Raw genomic sequence first — 26168 nt, forward strand, 5'->3', positions numbered from 1 at the left:
GCGCTTCCACCTAGTGGCGAAATGCACTTCAGGGAAAACTGATGATGAAATTTGACCCTCTTGGGAATCTAATGCAAGAAGAGTATAGGGTCAGGCAGAATTTTCACTGTACATTTTTAAGTATCTTGTCATGGTACAAATGTTTAGGGTTTAGAAATGCTAATTATGCTGTAATTCAATAACAGCTTGGCATAGAATAGGAAAAAAGTGGACAAGATATTTGTGTAATTTTTTGCAATATTCCTTCCTCTCCTGTTTTTCAGTGAAGTCCAAAATGAACTTTCAAAACACACATTGTGCCTACATTCTCTTCTTCAGACATATCATATCATAATTTCCTTGACTATAAACTGTTTATGTTAGTATTACATGACGCCAAGCCTTTCCAATGAGTCCTTCCGAGGGATCGGAGAGTCGTTATGATGCCCCATGAACAGACCCATGACACTGTTAATGGTCAAATCACATCCACAGTTATGCCTTTCAGAAGAATATTCTGGTTTGATCTTTACTTATCAATCAAGCAAAACTCCCACTGATCAGCATCTGAACACAAAGCAAAGGATTGATTCTTTCCTTTGCAAAAAGGTCTACATTTTAAAAGTACTATTACAAGACTAGACAACATCCGATACAAGTTCTTATCACTGAGATTCAAAAATTCTCTTCACCTTTGCCTTTGGACACACATGAAGACGAAATAATGTTTATTAAATCCTTGTGGTTAGAAACACTGAAGAAAAATGTGGGGCTTTTTTTTTTTTCTGCATATTTAGGTCCAGATCTTAATGCCTTTAACTATAAACTGACTTGTAATCTTACCAGTGAATTGTTCAGTACTCACACTTATTAGAACTAATGAATGCTTTTTTCCAACGCCTGTCTGGAATAAAAACTATCAAATGTTTAATGCATATCTAGCTCCTTTACACCATTAACAGGAATTCTGAGGCCTAATCTAATTATAGAATCTGTCATTAGGTGAATTCCAAAGCATTTTTTATACTGTGTGGTTCATCGTATTGCATTTCCCCAAACTGAATGCATACACCTTCAAGCAAACTTGTGGCTTCTTCTTTTCTATATAAAGTGATTTCTTTCTAATGAAGATCTTGTTAACTGCAGGCACTAACATAGCTAAGCAAATAACAAATTTCTGACCCTTTAGGGAGAGCAAGTGCCACAGAATTTTTCCAGAACTCCCAAATTTTCTGGAGGAAATCAGGAGAGTGGCAGCATTGACAATGGGACTGTCAGCCAGCCACATACAGAACACATCTATAAGCATCAATTAAATTTAAAATCAACATCAATTATATTTAAGCCTTGGTTAATTTTAAATAAACATACACATGCACATTCCACCTTACTAAATGCAGCTACAAAAAAAAAAAAAAATCCCTCCAAGAAAAAAGAACCAACCTTACATTAATCCATTAGTCTCACTTCTGTGCTTGAATTCATCACTTGCATAATACGTATCAACCATGAATCCTCAAGGACAACTCCCTGCCCATTTCAGCAATTACCAACTACCAAAAAAGGAAATCAGTAAGAGTTTGTCCTTTTTCATGGCCTTGACACATGCTGGTGCACACTGACCTTTGCATGCAGTACTGTTGAAGTCTCAGTGACATAACTGTTAATGTAGTCTCAAGTTAGATGAATAAGTGGTGCCAGAATGAAAATCCATAACAAGAACGGCCATGAATGTTACTCTTTAAAGAGCTTTCAAAAAAAATATGTATATAGATTACTTCATCTAATCGTTTACTGCAAAGTGCACACACTTGTACTTTTCTTGTATGTTCCCAAAGACATTTTCAGGCATTTTCTCGGCATTTTCTGGACTCCTAGCTACTGCAGCCACATGACCATTAGTAATGGGTAATTTGACTTCTTGGATTCACCGCTGAGATAAAAATAGAACATGTGGCTGATACATAAGGAAGCAGATACTTTAGCAAATTTGTGTTATTTTAGAGGGTTGGGAATACTCACTGCAGTATAATTTATGTGGGGAAGGATGAAATTTAGCAACAAAACTCAAAACTTTACTTGCATCCCAAGTTTTGTCAGGGGCCTTTCCGTATTTTTTGGCACAATTAATATTTGGTAAAGGAAGAAACTGGTAGCCCATTAGAAGCTTAAGCACTAAGTGACACCATTTCTCAGGCCAGGAACAAAGCAATCAATTACTAGCAAACAGCAGCAACAACAGCTGGTAGGGAACATTGTATAAGAGTAGTGCTGAATAAGCCTAGGGTAAATGAAATGTGTCTTTGATAGAAATCGTATGTCAGGCCTTCTCTGATGAAGCTGCAATATTTCCCATGGTTCATACTAATGAAAAACAGTCCTCGTGTCTTCCGGGAAAAGTTACTCTTTTTCAGCAAAATATTTTTGTTTTAATTTTGTTATTTCTACGGATGTTTTCTAGAAGAGAAAAAAATCACTGTTAATTATCTTCAACAGTTTCCTATTTATAGCTAAGATCATTTCTCCATCATGCAAAAAGTATGTTCAATTACTGTTTAAAAAAAATACCAGAAAGTAATGATATTTGTCTTCCAGTTCAGATGCCTAAAAATTACTTGTATAGGAGCTGCTTTAGTACTGCCTAAAATCAATGTCCTTTTCTTTACATACCTATTGTGTTCCTTTTATTTTGCTTCCCAAATACAAGGGTTGGGGTCTTACATATTGATTTTGAAAAATTTTAATTGAGTTTATAGTTCAGCCATAACTGTCAATTTGAGAAACGGCCTTAGTTCATGACAAGTTCAAACAAACTGCAATTGTTCTTTCTCAGTTTAATCAGCAGATAATGTAAATAGCATGGCCTACAAATTGGGTAACATTTAAGAATCAGTGATCCCAGTGATCTTGATATACCCAGTGGTGAGAGACAGGGGGGAACCTCCAACTTTCTGGACGTGCCTGGTTTTTCCATGGAGGAAGCACGTGCCATCTTCAGGTGTGCAAAACTAAGTGATACGAACTGAGGCTGAGGGGTTTGTGTCTCCGCATTAGCTGTAAAAGGTGTTTGGGGCAACTCTGATCTCCTTTGGTATTTGGATTAAGTGGCCCAGGAAGCTGGCATAACTCACCTTCTGATCATGGTTGTGCCTTTTCTGGATTAAAAGTTCCTCTTTCTTGGAAAGCTGAAACTATTTTAGAAGTGGATTAAGTTGTGCATTTTATATTGCGTTCAAATGAGTACTTTGTGTAATGAAGTTCATGGTATGCCTACCTCACAACTTTTGGTACTAGAGCAAGCAGAGTAAATGATGGATCAAACAAAACTATGAAATTCAGTGCCATCTTTAAAGTGGTAGGTTTGAATCTTGCCTAGCTCCCTAAAGCACCACAATCATAACATATCATACGATTCATATCAAAAGATGTCAGGATAACACTGTGGATCAAACAGCAAAGGAACTGAGAGTCTGTCACCTCTCAATGACCAGCTCTAAGTTGGGCCATGCCAGTAGAATTGACTGAAAGTCCTCAAAATCCACTACATCCAGAAGGTGTTTATGAACCTCTATGAAATTAATGGGGATTCTTCATCCAGCTGAAAGCAGAATGCAAATCTCAAAATGAGAGCGTCCCAAAATGTCATTAAAAAAGCACAAGCTGCAACTCTTTTGTTTGGGCTGAGTTCTGTTCTGCTCCCACAACAGTGATTAAAAGATGTCTTTCCCAAAAATATAGCAACAACTCACACATCCCCAGTGATGTTTCTAAGCATCATTAGTTGATGGGCTGCAATTCAGTAAATGACAGCTCCCTTAAGAAATTCAGAGTTTGGATTATACTTAATGTTAAACATTTCTAATCTTATTCAAAGAGCCGTTACATGATGTCACTGCGAGGCAGAATTAAGATGATTTTGGTGCATTTACAGTGAATCCACATACCATATAATGTTTGCATTTATTTTTAAATACAGCCTTTGAGCTACACTTATATGAAGCTTCAGGAGTATTTGCAACCAGTTTAGTTCATATTTCCCTCACATTATTGACAGGAATCTCAACTGCCATTCCAGCTTTGGACATCAGAATGAATAAAAGCTTGTTTCACACAGAATACACCACAGATGAATAAAAGGATGAAGTAGCTGCCTCAGAAGAGAAAAGGAAGTATTTTGTTAGGCCTCTACCTCTAATAGCCAGAACTTTTCATGAGCACTAATTTAATGTAAATTTAAGTGCTTTTATGAAATTAGAAAAAAATTCTGTCTGCTACCATGAAAACATCTAAACAAAGGCCACCAACTCCTTGTTATCTGCTGAGTATCCCATGGCTAAAAGGTAACCAGGTGGAATGTGCAATACATTTTACCAAACTGCTGGGCTCACATGTTAAGAGATTTGTCATTGCTCTACTAATAAAAAAAAAAAGGATATTCATAAATCCATAGCAATGAGCTAACATTTCAGCCCCACAGATACGATTCCCTGACATCAAGATGTATGGGTTGCAGCAAGTGTTACATCCCCAGAAGTGTTATAAAGCTCAAATCTGCCTGTACTCTTTTTCGTATTGTAAATCTGTGATCCTGGTGTGAGCACCTCCTGTAGCAGGAGGGGGAGTGGGGCTCCGAATGGCAGCCAGCAGGAGGCTTGGAGACTTTTGCACCTTTAATGACTTGCAAATCAAAAGCATGAAAACCGAACTGCATTTCTCAAACTGTTTTCCCATTCAGGCTTGGTAGTCTGCATCATTTTCTCCTATACCATTCCTGTTATTCTCTATACTAGAGTGTCAGTCTTTTCGGTGCATTTTTTAACGTGGAGAGAAGGGGGTAGGGTGGGAGAAGGGATCTGCCCAATGATCTCAAAGCATATGTTTTTGATTCTAATAAGATTATGGATACCAAAGGAATAAAAATGGAAATCACTACTGCCAAGATATGAAAGAAAGTTTGCATAGTAAAATAATTTAAACCCTAACATTTGGACCCAATAAGGCTAACAGAACGTTTATTCCATATTTTTGGAAAGTATGCTTTTTCTGCACATTAAGTGGTACCAATAAAAAATAATGATTCTCACTCAGTTTATTTCTATAAATTATATTGTTTTATAGTTTTCCAGGGCACAGTTATGTGTCAGATTCTATGGCAAACACCTGGGTGTAAAATGCAATAAGCTTGTTACTTCCAGCGGGGGTTGCGGGGAGGAGAGCAACAACCCTCCATTCTCCCCAAAATGTACCTATTTCTAAGAAAACTGGATTGCAGCTCATCTGAAAATGGCCAAATTCTTTTTCACACTTTAGGAATTATCATTTACATCTTCTCTGAAACTTGCTAGTGATATAAAACTGAACCATTCAGGGACTTGGAATCAGATGCAGTGACAGCTTCAGACATGAACATGAGTTTGGTGGTCTTTGCCCAATGCCTAATGGGTGACTGCCCATATCATGGTTTTGCCTTTTAATTTAGCACAGGTCAATGTATATGGAATACAACGCAGTATGTTTATGTGAATTTTCTAAAAGTTATGAATGTCACAAAAATTTCATAACTTTCAAAAGTTATGATGTTACAAAGACTAGCACTCAGAGATTATGGATAGACTACAGTTAGGAATGCCCTTACAGCATCAATTTGGCCCCTTTTATGTATGCACTATAATTACAGCTGGTTGGAAATTTTCCATCAAAACGTTTTTTTTTCTTTAGCAAAAAACTGTTTTCTGTGGGAAAATGTTACTTTTTCCAGAAATGCTTCAATTTTCCATAGGGAAAATGTAAGCAAAACACATTCTTTTGGGTCAAGTCAACTGGATTCTAAATATTTCAGCTTGTCAAGCTAAATAAAAACACTTCCTTTCAGGTCAGCATGATATTAATGTGTATACGCCAGAACTGCTGTGGTGCATCACAGAACTTGTAGCTTAGACCAGCTCCTCTGCTGCAGGACACGTACAGTGCAGTCCCCCTTGCTGACTTCCTGACCATCCTGCAAGCAGCAACGCAAGACCCCACACCGTGAAAGCAACAGCAGTCACCTGAAACTGAAACAAAATGTGAGATTCATTTCATCATATTTTAGCCACCTAAAAATTAGTCATGATGTCTAAGCAGGACAGTTAAAATCTCTTGATTGGAGCAAGTGAATACCTCCAGAAGACAATTTATCCTCTCCAAAGACAGATGATTAAGATAGGCAACACTGAAGGGGAATTAATCTCTGCCATCCTTCTCCATTGATTAATGATGGAGCACAGATGCCTATCCTAGACTAGACACCAACTTTAATGAAGGCAGTGAGGTGCTCCTACCCTTTGGGTTGACATCATTCCCAATCTATCTGCTCTGTCTGTTCTGTTTGTTCTGTCTCCTGGGGAAACGTGTGTCTGCCTTCAGTCTCTAAGTTAAAATGTAGAGGCAAATCATTGTGCATGTGCCCCAATGATTTCATTGGAGCTTCACATCAGCAAAGACTTCTGCATAGGCCTGGAAGAGTGAGTATCAAAATGAATCAATCACATACCTTAGCAAAAGAGCAACAACTATTTATTTGTAAAGTAAGATGCACTGTTACTGGAAAATTGGCATGATTTTGGTATACCTCCTGTCCAAAAACATAATCCCTTGCAAGTTAGCAATTGCTTAACTAAAGGCAATAATACATGCCATAACACATGTATTTAGAGAAATAATTATCGCTGAACTGTGCTTGCTGCAGAAGTGTCCAAAGAGCAATCAAGAACAATGCATCTACATGGTAATCACTGTCCACACTCCGTGGAGCGGGTATCCTTTTCCCTGCAGAACTTAGTCTGACCTGACAAGACAGAAGGAAGGTAAGAGAAGGCAATACAGCAATACCAGCTCGTGGTGGCATCTAGTGCCATGTTAGAGACACGTGTAAGAGGTGCTATTTGCTAAAAAGGAAGGCTATCCAGAGAGGAAAGGCGCTGAGGAGAGAGAGGAGGAATATGAGAGGGACAAGCGGGGAGAGAAAAGGAAGTGGAAGGTGTATATGACCAATTACACTAGAGAGAGGGAGAGTCCAAAGTGCATGCCTCAATAACTTTTGCATTTCTTGAATTTACAATACTCACTTTTGCAACCTTATAAAATGTTCATAATATTGTTTTAGAATACAGAATATAAACCATATGTGCCTGTGTCAAACTACATATAATATGCATGTCCTGGGTATTGTGTTTTGCAAATTTAGCAACAGTCTCACACACACGGCTCTCATTAGCATATGTGCAACCACAGTGAAGTTAATGGGATTAGAGCTTGTCAGGAATTTTTCAATTAAACTTTTTTTTTTTTCACTGGAAAATACCACTTCATTGAAATTCAAACTGTGCATGAGAACCTAGCGGTTTGGGTGCAATTTGCTTTAGGAAAGGTTCCTCAGGTCCTGGAATTTTGATCAAAACCGGGAAAAATAAAAGCTCAGAGTAACATTGTAGACGGAGTACAAGGCTGAACGTTGGAGAACTAAACATGAGTGCCTTCCGCATTGTTCACACAGCATTGATGAGATCCTAACTCAGCCTGCTGTTTATCCAAGGGTGAATTCTGTCATCTCATCTGAAGCTGACTTTATCAAATCCTGAGTGATCACAAAACCATAACATCTTTCTATATTGGGGCAGTGCCTCCACTGAATAGGTTTCATATATAAAAGTTGAAAGGCCTTTGCTTTGTCCTAGTAGAAAATAAAACACATTTCCAAATTCTAAAAGGTTGGAGGAAGTGGAAAACTTTTTCCCACCCTGCTCTGTGCAGACCTATCTGCAAAGCACCTCAGAAAACATCTCACCAGCATCATTGCTTTAACCAGCTCTCTCTACTCTCAAGGTTCAGCAAAGACATGCTGCACTGAAGGGACTCAAATAAATACATGAGAGGAAAATTCCGGATTAAAAGGTATGATGCTACTGTTTATTGTCCAACGCCTTCAGAAATTTAAATATCTATTTTTCAGTTTTCCCAGTAGTGCACAGCACAGAATTGCGCCACGTCTGTCTAAGCTCCCACACATTTTGATTATCTGGTGCCTCTTTGCAGAGGAGCCTGCTAGCTGTCCCATCATCTTCTTCTTGTTTTAATTTAGGCATTGCGGGTTTTTTTTCTCCCCCTTGAACATATTTCCTTTAGAAGAAAGGTAAAACAGTTCGAAATCAACAAGGTTAAGGTTCGCTGAAATAACTCTTAAGTTTTCTGCCATGAACTGAAGGTGCTGTCAGAGTGCGGTATCCCTTTAAAGAACAGCAGATATGCTGGAAAGGCACCAAAGAAACTTCTATACTTCTGAACAGCATCTTTAAAACAGCAGCACTAGAACAGAAGAAGAGCTCAGGGGAATGCACAGAGCCACTTACTCTCCAAAAATAAAGCTAGCAATGCTTCACTTTGTTGAAGTTACCAGCGGTCGGTCATTGTTGGTTGAAAACTAAAAATGTATACTTTTACATTCTTAGCACACGTACAGAGTGCCAGCTGGCTTTATGGTTTAGCTTTGCAACCTAGGGGGCTTACAGGATCTCAACATCTGCAGAATTACGCTTTGATTTCTGGCACCGTCAGATCTCAAGGGAACGAAACCAAAGCAATTGCCAGCCAGAACTCACATTTTGACATGTTAGTAAGGGGCTGTTCCTCAGAGTTTTTGCCATTTGGAGAAGAGCAGTAAGCTATATACTTGAAGGGGAGAGGAGAAAGAAAGAGAAGCCGACAGACATCAGTGTTACAGTATTTCTGCTACCAGGGAGAGTGGCTATTGGAACCAGTGTAAAGGAACAAATTATGAGGGATGGGAATGGAAGGAAATTGGCAGGTTCTGTACACTAGTGCTTATTTTTTGGTTGCACCATGTTCATTAAAATCACTGAAAAATTAAAAAAGTATAATTATCTAGTGTTGAGGCTGATGCTACAAGACAAAGAAGACAAGATGAACTCTAGTGTGAGAGAAAATATTATACACTATTATCTTTCATAAAGGCTTTTTTAATATTTTTTATACTAAAAACCTGGGATCTTGTTTAAAGATTTATGGCCATGCAAACAAAAATATGGCAGTTTAAATTAAAAAAAAGCACATGAAGAGTTTAGCAGATCAGGAAAAGGTGGGTACTGTAGCTATGTGCTTCACAGCTTTTATTGGACAGTACAAACAAAAAATCTGAAACTGTGGGTAGAAACTTAATTTTCCCCAAGTTCTTCCACACTCAGCACTTGAGGAATTGCCACTCTGCAGCACTGGAATTACTGCCTGACACTCATCATGGCTGTTTGCTGATCCCAGGGATTTACGATAGGTCACTGGTGTTTGGTGACTGGTAACTCTTACCACCCTTTCTCACAAGAAACTGAACACAGAAAACTTGAGCTGGAGCAGTTTTTTCAGGACGAAGACTCCAGTGACTTCTTTCCTGGGCAACAGCATCGTTTCCATTCATACCAGTTCAGAATGTCCCTTGGAAAATCATTTTCCCAGTGCATCACTTTAACCACACCAATTTCTTTCTTTTTTCCTTTGCTTCCCTCCTTTAATTCATTTCTTTGCTGTATCTTCAAGTCCTTCACTATATTTTGCCTGCTTACTTCCTCCCCTTTCTTATGAATACCAAAAGAACAATCTTCCTTTCATTTTTCCTTGGTATTGAGTCTGAGCATCCAAATTGTCAGTTGCCAAAGCACCTTGTACTTTAGCCTGTACTTCCCCTTCATGCTCGAGAAGAATTTTTTGTAAGCAACTAAAACAAGGAGATGATTAAAAAGGTTTAAAAACAAAAAGAAGATGAGAGGATGATTAACTTTTGCATTGCCCTTCCTTGGCAAGAAACATCCCTCAGGCCCTTCTGTTGAACTTTCCTCTGTCATGATATCTACGGAAAATGGAAAATATGTAGGTACTTGATGTGCTGATACTGTTGCGGACAAATAAAGTCTCACAGCTGCCTCACCCTCCTCTACTTTAAATTGTTTAATGTGTTTTACATACCAACACTGTAAATTCACTGTCAGCATGGTCGTGGTGTGGCAGAGAGGGCCCTTCTGTCCCATGTTTGTGTAACACCTAAGACATCTTCCGTGCTAGTCTTGGCTGCCTACGATCTGTACCAATGCAAACAAAACCAGTAATTTTAGAAAGGCATTGTACTCAGATTAAATTTAGGGTCCACCAAGATGTTACGTCGTGCTCAGGAAATCCCAGATTGCTGAAGGCTGTGTGGGAGGAGAGAGAAGGCGGAAATATCTCTGCACAACCTTCCCTGGCTTTGGACACCTCCCTTGGCTTTTGTCAGAGTCAAGACACGCGGCTGAGGGGACCTTTAGTCTGATCCAGCAGAGCCATTCTTACATGCATATGTCCTTTCCCTTCACCAGCCTGATGGACAGCAGTAAGCACTGAAATGGCCTTTTGGGGAAAGAAGAGGTAGATTTAGCACATTTAGTACATGGGCTGTATATCTTTCCTGATCACCTCAAAGGCAAGAGCAAGGCTTTGAACTGTAGAAAGACTGAGGATCGCTGGAGAATCTGAAATTATTTCCTTGACAGAAAGAAACTGCAGAATAAAATTACTGCAGTCATCTTGGATAAAATCCTGTTGTCTTCACAATGCTTTCACACCAAAGAAATCCTGAAACTGAAAAATCCTGAAAGAAGCCTAATTCTCCTCTAACCACAGCCAATACCACTGAAGGAAGATTAAGGCTTTTTGTTAATACGAATTGTTTCACTTACAAGTTCACAAAGACAGAAGGTATCAGCAGTAATCTCTTCTCCACTATCCTACCTGTTTCACGGGTCTTAGAGGGAAAGTCAAATGTATCCTCAGCAATATAGTGGGGAACACACTCTGATCTCTTTCTCTGAAGTACTACAATTTACTCCCTTCTGCCAGAAATTATTATGTCTCTTCAAGAGCTGAAACTCTGATTGACTTGCTCTCAAATAAACCTAAAAAATCTTTGCATTTAAGACAAAAATCAGAAATCTGCTGTACAGTCTAGGTTGATGTAGACATTTAATGTTTTAGTAACTAGTCCTCCCTAGTCCTCACAATCTACACAACCCTGAATGAAGTGGTAACCAGAAAGAAAAAAAAAAGAAAAAAAAAAAGAAGAAGAAGAAGAAAGGAAGAAATGAGAGAGAAAGAAAGAGATAAAAGAGAGAGCCTCAACCTTCAAGGAGAACCCATGATGAACCCCAAAGTTTAGGGAAGATAGGATCTACTAGACTGCAGGTAAATGAACTTCAAAGTGAAATGTTCTTTTCTGAAATGTACTCCCTTGCAGTCCCTAAATGTAAGGGAATACATTTAGCTTGGGCTTCCCAAAAAATATCAGCTTCCAGAGAGTCAACCTTAGAAATACACAGGATCATAAGATAGTTTTCCTCTCTTACAGGAAGGTCTCTTTTTCTCCTGGATTTCAGCCTGATATAGTGTCCTCTTCTCTCATCATCCCCAGCAGCGCCCTTGACAGGCGATATGGCTTCACTTTCCAGGAAGACAAGAGTTTAACATCCTTCAGTCTTGGTTAATATTCAAATCCCAGCCCACCCGCTTCCTCCCAGGGGAGGACTTCAAAGCAAGAGTAGAGACTGCAGTCCTCCGGGTGACCCTCCCGGAGGGGCTCTGGCCAGGACACAGGATGGAAGCCAAGCGGGCGCTAACAAACAGGATGACCATGTGTAATCCTGTTGTGCACTTCTCTCCTCTCATCCTCTCCAACAGCAGCCCTAAATGCCACGCATTTAACAGCCAGCCTCTCTCCAGCAGCTGGGCTGAATGGTGTTTCAAATACTCATCAGCCACATTCAGCATGCAGGAAAAGACAAAAACAGCTGGAAATGGCTTTGATGACTAGGTAGCCACATTGTAGAAGAAAAGGCTCATGGGATGGGATAGCATTTATTTGCTATCTGTGATTGACAAGTCTTCAATTCCTGTTTCCTGACTGGCAGGACCATAAGGCAGACCATAAAGGGGGCTGCCAGGCAGGATGGAGAGTGGAGACAATCAACAAATCCTTTTGTTTTTTTCTTCCCCTGTTTTATTTTTAACCTTACAGGACATTTCCCATAAGATGTCTTTACCTCAGGCTTTTCATTATTGCTTTGCAGAAGGAAAGGGCAGTATGGCCTCATAGTCCAGGCACTGCCTTACCCGCTTGGACCACATTTGCAGGCTGTTTGCAGTCTTGAGGACTGCAATTTTCTTATTAAACTGGAGACATGTTAAAGTTAGCCTCCAGCACCTGCCTCAGTTTCTGCATCGATAGAAGGGACATTCAACCACTTTCCTGTTTCCTCTTGCCACTGTGTGTAAATAACCCAAAGAGCTCTGAGGGTCTAGTTTGACAAACCATAACTAAAACTAAAAGAAGAAGAGATAAACAGCTTTAGAAAGATCTGATTATTATACTGTGAATCTGAATCTTGGGGACACTATTTAAGTAAATTATAGAAATCATAGAACAGTAGATAAAATCAAAAGAAAAAAAATAGTTCAGTCCCATGAAACCACAATAGGAGTTCACAATAGTATGAAATCAATAAAAGAGTATGTCTACACTGCTGTTACATTTGCATTAGGAAACCACTTTGGGAATCTCCTGACCATCCCCACTTATGGCACTTTTGTTCCTGCTGCAGGAACTGGAGCTTTTTGGGATGAAACTTACCCAGAAATTGCCCTCCAGGACAGCACTCCATGAGCTCCAGCAGCTAACAGACATTCAGTCCACAAACCAGACAAGAGCTGTTCTGAGATAAAGCCCTCAACTCCAGCTCTTTCATTCTCCAGAGTTTCCTCCTGGCACACCATGTTACAGGCTATGTCTGTAATATTTCAGTAAGAATCTCATTCCATCAGTGACTCAGGGCCGCACACAGACCTGCAAAGGCCATATTAGCTATCAAGCTGCAAATAAGCTCTGGGGTGCAATGGTGCTGCTTTAGGGGCTGCCCACATTTCCCCCAGCTCTGCCCAGGCAGCAGAAGCAGGAGCAGGGCACTGAGTCCGGGAGCAAGTCCTACTTGATACACATTGTTTAACACCACCACACTTAATAAAATCAAAGCCAGGATACACCTACAGTTATAAATACTTCCTTTCTGTATCTTTAGGTTAAAAGTCCCAGAGATGGGAGAATTAAACATACGGAGTGATATCAAGCCATGGAGAGAAAGACATAAAGCTGTCATGTCCTAATGTTAAAACCACCCTTGTCTGAATGGCAAAGAAATCTCACTATATATATTTTGTCTGACATCAGAACTGACTTTAGCACCCATCATAATAACCTGACAAGCTGACCAAGCTCCTGTAATAGCAGTGACCTCCGTCTCCCCTTTGCATGACTTCTCAGATAGCAAAAGGGTAAACTGATGACTCACTGAAGCCACAATACCAGTTCATGTTTAATTGCGAGTGTATGAGCTACTGATTCAGCATAAAGGGACCCATACATAAAGAAAAAGAAAACAGTGTTCAAAAGAAAAGATGTCTGACATGGTAAGATATTTGAGGAAATTAACTTGACCCCTACATAACATCCAATAGTAGCACATCTGTAAAAAATAAACAATTCCTACCACCTACAGGTGGTATATTTAATAAGTAAATATGAACACAGCAGCAAAAAAAATGAAACCTAACCATCACTCCAGTGTGACCTTGAGTGATCCCTTTTTCCATACAAGCATAGCAGTCTGTTCAGAATCAGAATACTTAATACAGTACTTTTCTTTCAAAATTTGTAAGATAAATTACAAATTATCTTTATGTTCATTTTACGGACTGGGGTGGGGGAAATGAATGAAAGTTGCTTGCTCAGAGTCTCTCATCACACTGGCTACAGAGCTGGAATAGAAAATAAATCTTTCACTTATCACAATTAGCTTGGGGTCTGGAAATATCATTGTGGTTATTATCAACTGCACAATGAAAAATAATTAATGTTGTTATTAAAAAGAAATAGGTAATGTCAAACATTTTCCCACAGTATGGAAAGTGAAGGAGCTTTTATTTAATGAACACCATTATTGACACACTTCAAAATACTTTCTATAAGCAATAGACATTTCAAATTAAGTTACTTCATTTCAAATTGACGTCACATAAGACTATTGTAATTCCTGTGGATAAAAACTCTTTTTGTTTGAAAATCAATAATATTCATACTTTGAATTGCCAGAATTTTACTTTTCTTCATTTTTTAGGTTTATGTCAACAGTCAATAAGAATAGGTATAGCTCATCATGACATTTATCTCACTTAATGTAGCTGTATTACACTGCTTAATTTAGACAATGTTCTAACCTATGACAATTAAATGAGATTTGGGCTTGTGCACGTACCCAGTGAATCAGAGCAGGGAATGAATCCCACCAGAAAATCACTATTATTATCCAGTCAGTTTAATTTCTGTAGCCGGTTCACCCTGCAAGTGTTGGCATTTAAGCTTTTTGTGCCAAAAGGAACTTTTATGAGTTTTACAGTTTGCTGCCTCCAAAAAAAGGCCTTTTTTCCCCTCCCTCCCTGCTGTCTATCCTATGCCAGTGCTCCAGCTCCTGCCCTCACCTGACCACCAAACAAGCCAGTTCAGCTTGCTAAGCAGCAGACAGTCAACTTTTTTCTGATGGTTTTCTATCAGTTTATTGGACTGAAACAGCTCACCACAGGGTAAGATAAGCATTAGAGACAAACCAATGAAGGTGGGAACCCAGGGGAGGGTGAAGGGCAGGGGCAGTATTGATTACAAACCATTGGATCAACTCATGACCTAATGAAACTTCACTATGACAGGGGAGGACCAACAAACACGGACCATGTTCCAGGTGACACCAAATGCCTTATCGACTTCTAATAAAGATTAAGGCTATTTTACACACAAAAAAGCAAATAAACAAGATATAGCTTCCATTGGGTCCATTTAACTCTACAACACTATTTATAGATTTATACATTACACATAGATTTACATATTGTCAATTCTATAAATTTATACATTTCTTTATGGTTGGCAAGAGCCTAAACATAAACAAAAGAAAACTGATGGTTACAATGCCAAAATCCCAACTAGTATATCCAATCTGTTCCCAGCAAAGAGGAAAATGAGAAAAATGGACATCAAAATCCATCTGAAAGCAAAGCCAGGTTTTTGTATCATGCAGTCCTAGAGCAAGCAAAGAATCAAATGGGCAGCATTTCCATTCAGGTGATATTACTGGTGCATTATGAATCCTGTACTGCATTACTCCATGTCCTATAGGGGCTCAGGTGTGAGAGACACCCAGAACTGCCCTTTGAACAATGCCCTTCACCCGACTAAGATCACTCATGGGCAAACCACTCTGTGACACAAATAAGGCAGCAGGATGGGGACTGCTAGGGGTGGAAAGCACAGTGGAAAGTGGAAGAGTTTATTAAGATGTAGTGCAAAAAATCCCAAGATTAAATGAATTGTACTCCCATTGCCCTGGGGTCTGACTCTCACTGTTTTACACAGTGTTGTCAGTAGGAGAGGAGAAATGCAAACGCTGGGTTGGGAGGAAAGTGCCTTTATTCTCCCTCTTGAATCCCTCCTGCCACATGACTGTGCAGAGGGCTGCTCCACCACCCACAGACCACACTCTTCCCACACCTTCCCGCTGCTGCTTGTTGGCCCATCAAGCAGAAAAGACACTTGCACCCACAGTGCCCTGAAATGGCTTGCTGCTAGAAGGGCCTGGCTAAAATTCAGATTGTTGAGGAGTCCCAACACAGAGAGAAAGGATTGCTTGCACTAAATACATTTGCAGTCCAGGATGGCCTCCACGCTAGCAAACAAACCTGGCAAAGCAACACAGCAAGTGCTTCTGAATGAGAGCTAGTCTATATCCTTCCCTGGGGTTTATTTTTTTTTCTTTCTTTTTTTCTTCTCTTCCTTTCATTTTTGAAACCCCAGGACTAAGAAAGATCTTGCTACTTCAAGGAAACAAAAAATTTTATACTTTAAATGTCAAACCATGCAAGGCTTTAGGATCACCAGAGACTTTAGAAAGTTGGAACTGAAAGGGCAGCCATGTGAGGAACACTCTACAGCTGGTTATAAATCTCTTTGAAACTATCTAGTTAAGTACTGGGAATGCCACCATTTTGAATCTAACCTTTTTATGTCTGTGCTGACAAAGTATCGTTATGTTTCTTGTCTGAGGTGGTACTTAATGTCAAAGGCAGGAAACATGTTACTAATTATGTCTTTAGCATCTGAAAGAAGAGGAAAGGAAGGAGAAATCTTTAAAACTCTCTTGGTATTGGATAGCATGTGTCTGCCCTCAGAGTTTGCAGCCTTTAGTTTTACGCCTTAAAGTCATCATTCATAATTATTTACAAGTATGACTGTTAAACATAGCAAGGGATGGTACTTGCCACAAAGAACACAATGAAGCAAAAAATTAAAAGAATACATAAAAGGAGGAGGAACATGATTACTTTACCTCCATTTTATAGTAGGAGCACGCAGAGATTAGTTGGCTTACTTGAAGCTACAAATTCCTACCAGGGGCTGAGGGCTGGTGCATTGAACTGTGGCTGTGGTGACTTGTGAACACAGCACCATTTCTCTTTGTCATCCTGCCACACTTCAGTCACTCCTCCAGCCTTGTGATTAAGACAGTGCTCTTAGGTATGAGACAAAATACCCATTACCAGCCTCTCCCAGCATCATCTGTTTAAAAATATGATCCATGAAAACTGAGCAGTCTTATTCTGCAACAAAAATGAATGTCCATTTATTGAGTGAGAAATTCAGCCAGAAGAGGAAAGATAAGTGAATGTGAACAATACTGCAGTAACAGAGCACACTGCAATAATACCTACATTTTGTCACATTTGTAGACAGAGATTCTTTTACCTAATTTCATTTTCTCACACGCAGGTTACTTAAATGAAGGGCATCGCTATTATGGACCCCTAAGTTCATAACTTAGCTCAGGTCTTAACTTTAGTGAATGGGACTTCAAACATGTTTTAGGTTAGCTGGGAGGAATCTCAGGTCCTCTTTCTAGAGAGATGTCAAAAAAGATCTTCCTCTCTCCTGCCTTCCTCCAGGCAGAATAACTCGGCATTTCTGTTGTTGCAGTGTTCCTGAAAAGAAAGTCAAGGCCTATGTGCCTAGCTTAGTGACATATTTCATTCAGGTTCTTAACTCCTGCAGAGTTTACTAAGCATTAGATACTGAAATATGTTTGAAGACTACAAGTGAAAAAGCCAGACTTTTGGATTTTTATGTTCTACTGAATTTCCCCAGTAACATAAGACTAGTTTTAAGAAGCACTGCATGTCCACTGCCATGCCAGCTTGAAGTACAGGTATTCAGAAAAAGTTATATTTCTTTTTAAGATACTACTCATAAGACTTCAGTTGTGCAGAAATTTCAGCCTAAGCAGCATGTTTAGTGCCCCCTGGCTTCCATATGGGCTGGAATAGAAAAATCCTGGCAAAGAGATCTTGCGTGTGGCTCTTAGGCCAAAATGTCCATCTTCTGATTCTTGCATCCTTGTGCCCGGAAGGAAAGATTCTCTCTTCAAATTATGTGTTTACATTTCAAAGGTACTTGGATATTTTCACTGCTATCTATAGAGGGAATTTTAAGAATTTGAGACTCATTAACTAAGCACTTAAAATTTCATTGTAAATTAAATGTTTAAGCTAGGCAACCAGATTTCTTCCAAAATTGATCAATTAATGATGTTTAGGGCCAGATGAGATCTATATACCTTCTAAACTGACCTTGTGTTTGTCACAGGTCATTAAATTTCACCACCTTATCCTCTGTATGATAAATTAAGCAAGCTTGTAAAGAGGATAAACAATAATGTATAAAAAAAGAAAAAAAGGTAAAAAGGAAAAAGAAAACCTGGAAGTAATCATGCCAAAGGATAGAGCTGACTAAGTTCCTGGCCAAAGGGTTGAAAATATGAACTATATTTTGAAACATTTCAACCATCTCTGCCATTGGCTGTAGCACATGCCCTACTTGGACAAGACATCTGGGATGTCTTCTGTCTCTCAAATCATCCTTCAGAATATATTCCTGTGCTTTTGATCCTGGCACATGCACCATTACACAGAGAGCTTGCCAGGACACATGCCCAACAGAAGAACTTTCCTCCTATCATCTACCAGGGAACTACTAGTCCTTCTTTAAAAGTTCTTCCATCCATGGAGTGGTCTCCCTCCAAAAAAAGGGCATATTGACATGTTCTTAATACACAATGGTTGCCATTAAATAAAAGAGAAATATGACTAAGATTTCCTACTTGAGGGCTGGGAGAATCTGTGCAGCCACGGAGTTATCTTTGTGCTACTTCGGTGGTTGATTAAGATGGTAGGCTTACCTTGGACCTACAGAACTTGCAAGTCAGTGAAATAATGTCCAAACAGAAATTGGCACGTTAGTGCCCATGCAGTCAAGAGGGCTTGAGGAGGAATGCTTCATATCTTTACCTCCAATACAGCTTTATGTCTCCAAATCAAAAATTGTTCCCAGAAATGAGGAGAGTGCTTCTGTAAACATCCCCCAAACTCAAAAGTTGGCAAGACTCACACCTCACTTATAGGATACTAGATAGTTCTGGGGAATATTTTTAAGGATTTTTATTTTTATAGGAAAAAGTTCCCAAAACTTATTTTTGTGGTTAACAAAACCATTCATCTTCTAGAACAGTAGCCCAGCATCTTCTCAGGGCTTGATACAACTCACACAGTTTCCAAAGATAAAAAAAGAAAGCAGGAGTTCCTAACATACAACAACACAGGTCTTGAAGATCCTCTCCAAAAGTGTTTGAGAACAGTCTGTGGAGAAACAAAGAGAAAAATCGCTTTTTTATGCATTTGCACATACCATTATTAAGAAGAAGATGCTTGTGTACAACAGTATGCTCAAAGTGATGTGTTTTTTTTTTTAATAATGAAACAATAATTTTATAAAAACTGCAGTTGTTACATTTTTGCAAGACTACTTAGTGACATTGACATTTCTTTAACCTCCATAACAAACCACACTTATTCAATACCACTCTTTGCATGTCACACTGCCCCAGTGTTATGTGATCACGTAATGAAAGACCCTAATCATAAAATATAATATGCACAATGGGAACAGAATTAAGATTGCCAAGGGAGTCTTAATTCTGAATTTCCTGACTCTTGTGGGTTTAAATCTCAAACTTAACGTTGTATTAACATAGTTTTAATTGAGCAAGAGAGGAAAGAAAAGCACATATTAAAAGCCTTTATTACTCAAAGATGAGGATTTCCCAACTAACATGTTTTATCTCTCCATTTTTCATTCCAAAATTTCTCTGTAATGTAAAACTAGCTGCTATGGTCTCTTTGCAATGAGTTGTCTTAAAATTAAAACCTGTGATGTGACACAATTCATCTTTATTTTCAGTCTATTTGATCTTGCAATCTCTGGTCTTGCAGGACTAGATCCTATTCCCTAGAAAGCACTCCCCAGCTCCTGTTAGCTAGAAAGAGTAGGACTTGTCCTGTTATAATTTAGACACTAATATTAAATGCTTTTAAGTAAATAACAGGAGTGGGGGGAGTAAGTTCTTCTGGCAACAAAATCTAATTGGAGTTGGTGTAACTGTCTAGAAAGGATTTAATTTGTTCAGTTAGTTTAGCTTCTATGAGTATAATATTGAAGAACAGAAAGAAAACAATTGCTTCTTTTTTCCTATTCTTTTTCTTTTATAACAATGAATTTTTACCAGAAGACTTCAGGTTTTATAAGACATTAAATCTTACACAACATTTTAAGCCACAACAGAGAATTTGGTCATATTTTTATTATATTTTTCACATCATTCTATTTTACTCACCCTATGGAAAAATCAAACATTTGATGTTGACTATTGTACAAAAATCTTTTGACATGTCTCTGAAAATACGGCAAGTCTGTTGTCTTTGGAGAAAAGTCTGCTTAATTGGCTGGTGTAAAAACTTTTTACAAATAGAAATTCTCAGTATATGCCTCATTTAAAATTAATTTAAGTCAGCAGGAGATTTTCTGTTAATATGTTATTTTTCTCTTCTTTTTTATTCTGATGATTTTTTTCATTTTCTTTTTTTTTTTTTCCTGCTGATCTTTAACTGTTCTAAGAATTGGACTATTTATTGTAGCTATTGAATAATGTTCTATGAGAGGCACTCCTTTAAAAGGACAAAAACTCACCTACCACCAAAGAAAACCCAGAGCAAAATAACAGAAATTCCCAATTTTATGATTTACTTCCAGTGGTTTTGTCTGTCTTCATAAAAAGACCACTGGAGGTGAAGTTCTTGATAGGCAGCTCTCTGAATGAGGAATTCAGTATGAGTTCATCAAAAGGCCCACTTGATAAGAGCAGCATTATGCATCGAGCCTCCAAAAGGAAGCCAGGGTTATTTTGGTGCTAGAAATCAGTGTGTCGTCTAACACAGCCAAGTGTCCTCTGAGGACCCCACTGGGAAATCAATAGAGTTTTATGAGGTTAGCTGCAGCTTTTGTGTAAACACCATAACATTTTATGATGGGAAACATAGTCTTTTGCTTTTTATGTAAAAATGGCATTGATTAGGGGTTTTTATGTCTTGTGTAGCTGAATTGTTGGGGGTTGTTCGAAGTGTATAAGCTGCAGTTTGAAAGCCTTGCTGTCCAACAGGAGATAATGCTTTATTTAAATATTTTTTTGTCCATTAAACTAAACAGAGATTTGGGGACCTTTAAACCAGTGAGGTAATGAAATATATTTTGGTTTCTGTGAATAAATTCTTAGATAATTTACAATATAAAAATGGTTCATTTCACATTCATTTTTATTACGTTCCAAACACGTACCAGGTAAAAGACCAGCTGGTGTAGTTGCCAGGCAACGTTATGGCCAACGTTTGATTTTTAATCTGGGATGTTTTCCTCCCTCAAGGTTCAGGGTCAGTTTCTCTTTTTTGATGTCTATTTTTTGTTGGAGAATTTCATTCATACTGCCCATCAAATCACAACATACACATTAGAGGTGACTCCAGTCTTCCCTTTGAGTGGGTGTGGTGTTTGGATGAGGAATTAGACTGTGTTTCAAAAGCTTTGCAGAAAATATGTATGTATGTGTGTGTTGGCCTGAGATCTAATGGAAGTTGAATTATCCCTCACCAGTCTCCCTGGGTGCAACAAGTGGCCTTGCTGACCGCTTTTGGGAATCTCAGTCCCCCTTGTCTCCTTTAGGTCTGTTTGTAGGAACAGGGATACGACATGGCCCCAATCCAAACTCTTCCACTCTTTGGTTTCTCTGCCAGGAAGGTGGTGGGAAGACAGAAGATGCCTAGCTTTTGCAGGGGAAAAGCTGCTTGTCAAGTATATGCAATTATGACTAGCCTTTGCATGATTTTTCCAAGATTTTCTGAGACATCCAGAGACTTCTAAGCTGAAGGTCCATGGCTATTTCTTTCCATATAGTCAATAAAAGTTACATGTGATTCCTAGTGTTGATAAGACAAGAAGCTATATTTAAAACCAGATACATTATAAATGGAGGAAAAATCAACAATGAAAACATCAGATTCTGTGGAAAATTTCACAACCCCTCCAGGAAATATTTGTGACCTAGGTCGTGGTTACAGCTATACTTCAGCTGGGAAAAAATATTTCCAAAAAAACAACACTGGTGTTCATACAGCGTGAAATAAAACTCACTAAACATCCTTGCCCATCCAGTCCAAACTAAAGCTACTCCTGGCAGACAGCAGCAACTCAGAGAAGTAAAGTTTTATGGACTGTAAATAAAATCAGTGAAACATTCCTAATGCAGAGGTTATATATTTCTCCCCACTAGCCCCTTATTAAAGGTGGGATGGTCAAGGTCTGTGTGCAACCATTTCACTCCGCATCAAAGTGGCTTTTAAATTATACTCCAGTTCACTGAGTAAAAACATATCTGCAGATCTCCTGAGGACATTTTTTTTCCTTAAGAACAGTTTCAGGATCTCTTTTTTTTCTAAATTTTATCTGATTATTTAGTTTAAAAATTAGAAACTGAGACTTTTATTTATCCACAGCCCAGAATTTGCAGCTGCAGGACAAGCAAGCTTCCTCACGCCGGCCTCAGGGTGACCTCGGCTCTGACCTGCAGGGACCACCCTTACCGGAGGTGAGAGGTAAGACAGGTCCCGCTCCTGCTCCGCCTGGGTCTCCCCTGGGCAGAAACTGGTGTTTTATGAGACGATTTCACGTCAGTGAGAGACAAAGTCGAGGCTGCCACGTAAATTCTGACTCTGGCAGCAAAGGTGGAAAACCAGCACTTTATCACCGAGCCACCCAAGTCCTCGATGCGATTCCTGGTTATTTAAGAACAAACATAAAAATCTACAGGCCAAATTCTTCCCCAGGTCTCAGCCCAGCAGGCTCACTGCCTTGGCTTGCCTCCTCTCAAAGGAGTTGCAAAGAGTGAGAGCCAGCGGAGAATCTGATCGACTTTATTTCTTTTAATTTACCCCACAGAGTTCTTGTTTGCCCAGGAGATCAATTTCTTTTTTACTTTAAAAAATCCACTTACCTGTCAAACGTTCCCCCCGGTTATACCACAGAACTGAAATAACATTTTAAAAACCTCAGGGTAAGATCCTATGCTGTTGAAAAATTTAGACCTTTTAGAAACTGGTTAATTTTTAGGATCTTAAAAAAACCATACACAGTTGCTTTAAATAGCAATGAAAGGCTGATTCAAGCCATTAAATTTTATGTTGTGTGTAATGTTGTAATTGATGTCAAGCCTTTCCCATATTCTTCACACTGACATTGGGCTGTCTCCTAAATTCTAAGAGTCCAGATCAAGTAAAGTACCAAGAAATGGGTGGCAAAAATGGGAATTTATTGCTAAGAACAGAGAGGTTCAAATGTAAAATAATTAAGCGTGAGCCAAATTTTGCCAGTTTCTTTCCCATCCATTTATTTTGGAGGATAATTGGGTGCATTAAGTATTTTGCTGCAAACCGTTTCTTCTGTGTATGCATATAAAACTTTATTACCCTTGTAAAAAGCATGCTGTGAATTCTGATGCTTCTGTGTGTTTGGGAGCATATAATTATTCTCTTTGCAGGAAAACACTTTTGCCTACATCCTAAACCGAACAAACCGGCTTCCAAAGCAGCAGCTGCTCAAAAGCAGTGTGCTTGCCTTTGAGCATCTCTGAGGAAAAAATGCAAATTCACCTCCGAATTGAATAAGAAGTGTTCTCTCCTTACAGGAGATTTTAGTACAGTACTTTGCCTCATGTTTGCTATTTTCCTGATAATCCTTAAACATTTTAAGAAAACTTGTAATGATTTAAGTCCTTAACCCTGGCAACACTAAAACGAGCTGAGTAACCTCATTCATGCAAGAGTAACGCCTGAGGTCAGCAAGAGCAGTCCGTGTATAAAGATTCAGAGATGCCACTGTTAAATGAGGAGAAAAAGCAAGGGAACTAAGAAAAAGAGGTTTCCCTTAACTACGTTGTGTTGCTTTAGGGTTTGCTCACACTAGTAAATTAAACAGAAACCATTCCTTGGCACTGGCCACACATTAAATCAGGCCAGGGACCTTTCCCAGCAGGCAGTTTGCATGAAGCCACCCTGCCGTGAAGGATGAGGAGGTTTACTAGCATGGAGATGTGCAGGTCTCAGATGTGGTCCTGGAATGGCATAGGTTGCTACTTCAGGTGTGCTCAGGCCTGCTGTCCTGGTCATTGCAACCATGAGATGCAGCAATCCAGCCTCCAGCCTCTCCACCGTTCAGACCTGCCATCCAAAGGTGGCTCGTGTATAGCTACCTGAATAGCTTCAAGTCCTTTGCTGTGCAGCTGCACAGCTCCAGCGGCCAACAGCTGATTTGGGACTGGTGCCCAAATATTTGTCCAGGAGTCCATGAGTATTTGGAGATAGGCTTTTTTAAGCTGGATTGCTTAAACTGATGCAAACTGGAACCAAGCATCCAACTGCTTTCATAGCCGTACCCATAAGGAACATCTAACTGGACAGGTTTAGGATTTTTTCTTTATTTATTTTTTGTGCTCCTCCCTGGTGCAACTGCTTTATAATACAAAAGTAAAGTGTGACTACAAACTTTCTCAGGGCAAAGCAAACACCCAGAGGGATTAAAGGCTGTCACTGCTGTCACCTCTCCTCCCCTGAGCGCAGGCTGTAGTTCTTCACTCTGTCCTCTCTTACATTTCATGTACATTTAAAAGAAAAAGACCAAAACCAGAACACTCAACTAGACAGATTTAATTCTATCATTTTGGAAGAGGATGCAAAACAGAACAAACCACACGCAACAGATTTTAGTTACGTCATTTAATGAATGACTAGAAGATGTGCAGTTACTATAGTGATAAGAATCATTGATATAACAAAATTTTTAAAAATGCAATAGAGCTTTGAATTGGCCCCTACAAATTACTCCAGTTGTTTTATGACATTTACCTCAGCCAGTGAGGCTAAGCAGTAGTTACTGCTATATGAGAGATATATATATTGCTGTGAAAAAAAAGAGTGAATAGACTTGAATAAAAGGTAGGAATGGTCTTTGTGCAACTAGAGCATTGGTGTGAAGTGCTAAAAAGTGAGTGGATTGTGGAGTCTCAGACCTTGAACGGGGGGTGTTGCCCGGTTATTCTAATGGTCGTCCGTCTCCTGGGGAGCAGGTCAGGTTGCTTTCCTACATTTAGTCCCTCTACGGACAACAAGCTGAGAAAAGAAATGCAGCTGGAACCTTCCATGGCATGATGAGGGAGTGGGAAGAGGACAACCTTTCAGTGATTACGGTGCACATTTGGCCCAAAGTCTATCTGCCAAGGGGATGATTCTTTTCCTTTAATGACCCATACCTCTAGAAATAGTTATGAACATGCCGTGAGAGGGAAAAAAAAGCAGTTTGGATGCAAAGCCACTAGCCTGCTTTGACAGAGTTATTCCTGTTCTTTCACTGTGAGCCAAGAGCCTCTCCTGGAGATGAGATTTGTCTCACGCATCATCAGCCACATAAAACATCGGCCTGTCCTCCCACCTGGCAGCCTCAATTCCCCTTACAGCCAATGACACATCCAGAGGACCAGTGGCATGGCTTGTCCTATCCTAGGATATGTCAGATAGGTTGTATCATCCTCTGGATACATATGTTGGCTCCTGTCCTGGAAGTTACAACTTGATCATTGCTGAGATACCAGACTACAGTGTAGCATCGTGCTTTTTTTTTTTTTAAGCACACAATGTACAGACTCTATCCTACAAACCCTTGTGTACAAGAAAAACCTTCCTGTTGAGGCCAAGGGTGCTATTTTGAGATACGTGGATAACTCACATGAGTAGAGATTTGCAGAATGGGGCCCAGGATCTGTACAAGGAGGCCACACTCCGTCTTCTGCTTTAGGCACACAAATCTGTCAGTTTTAAATCAATCCGTACCATGACTTTTAACCTTGGCACTAAAATTTGAGTTCCAGGCACTCCTGCCCACTGCTTGAAGGCACCAAAGAGAGGCTAATTATTTCTCACCCTCTTACTTGCTAGACCTCATCTCACTGCAAGAACTGCAACTTGTGTTTCCTGGAATAGATTCCTCTCTTTTTCTTTTTATGCCAAAATAATTCATTTCTGATTCCATAATACCTTTGGAGATTTAATAAATATCTATAGGCAAGAAAGAGCAGCTGCTTCTTGCATAGCACAAAAATCTTAAAATGTCAAAACCAGCAGGATGGTCACCTCTTCAGATCTTTAATTCACCCTAAGCAGATCTGATTTGTTGGAGGAAGTAACAGTTTACACATTGCAAAAATAAATGGTGCAGCAGGCGTTCATACACAGTAGGAGGTGTGAAAAATGGGGGGGAAGGGGGAAGGGAGACTGATGGAAACAATCAACTAATGCAGAATGAAAGCCTTTTTCTCTCTCCAAGTGGAACTAATAGGAACATCAAATATGTTAAACTAAAACAGAAACATGAATGACGAAATTGTTTTCCACTTTTTTTTTTAAGAACCTTTTTTTCCAAGAGTGGTCACACATACTTGTGGAGGGAAAAAACAAAGTCTTGCCTCTAAGCACAAACAAACAGTTTCAAGTGCCTGATTTTGAAAAATTATTTTTGTTCATCTACATATCACATG

This window comes from Platalea leucorodia, assembly GCF_965183815.1.
Source record: "Platalea leucorodia genome assembly, chromosome: 3".
Taxonomy (NCBI): Eukaryota; Metazoa; Chordata; class Aves; order Pelecaniformes; family Threskiornithidae; genus Platalea; species Platalea leucorodia.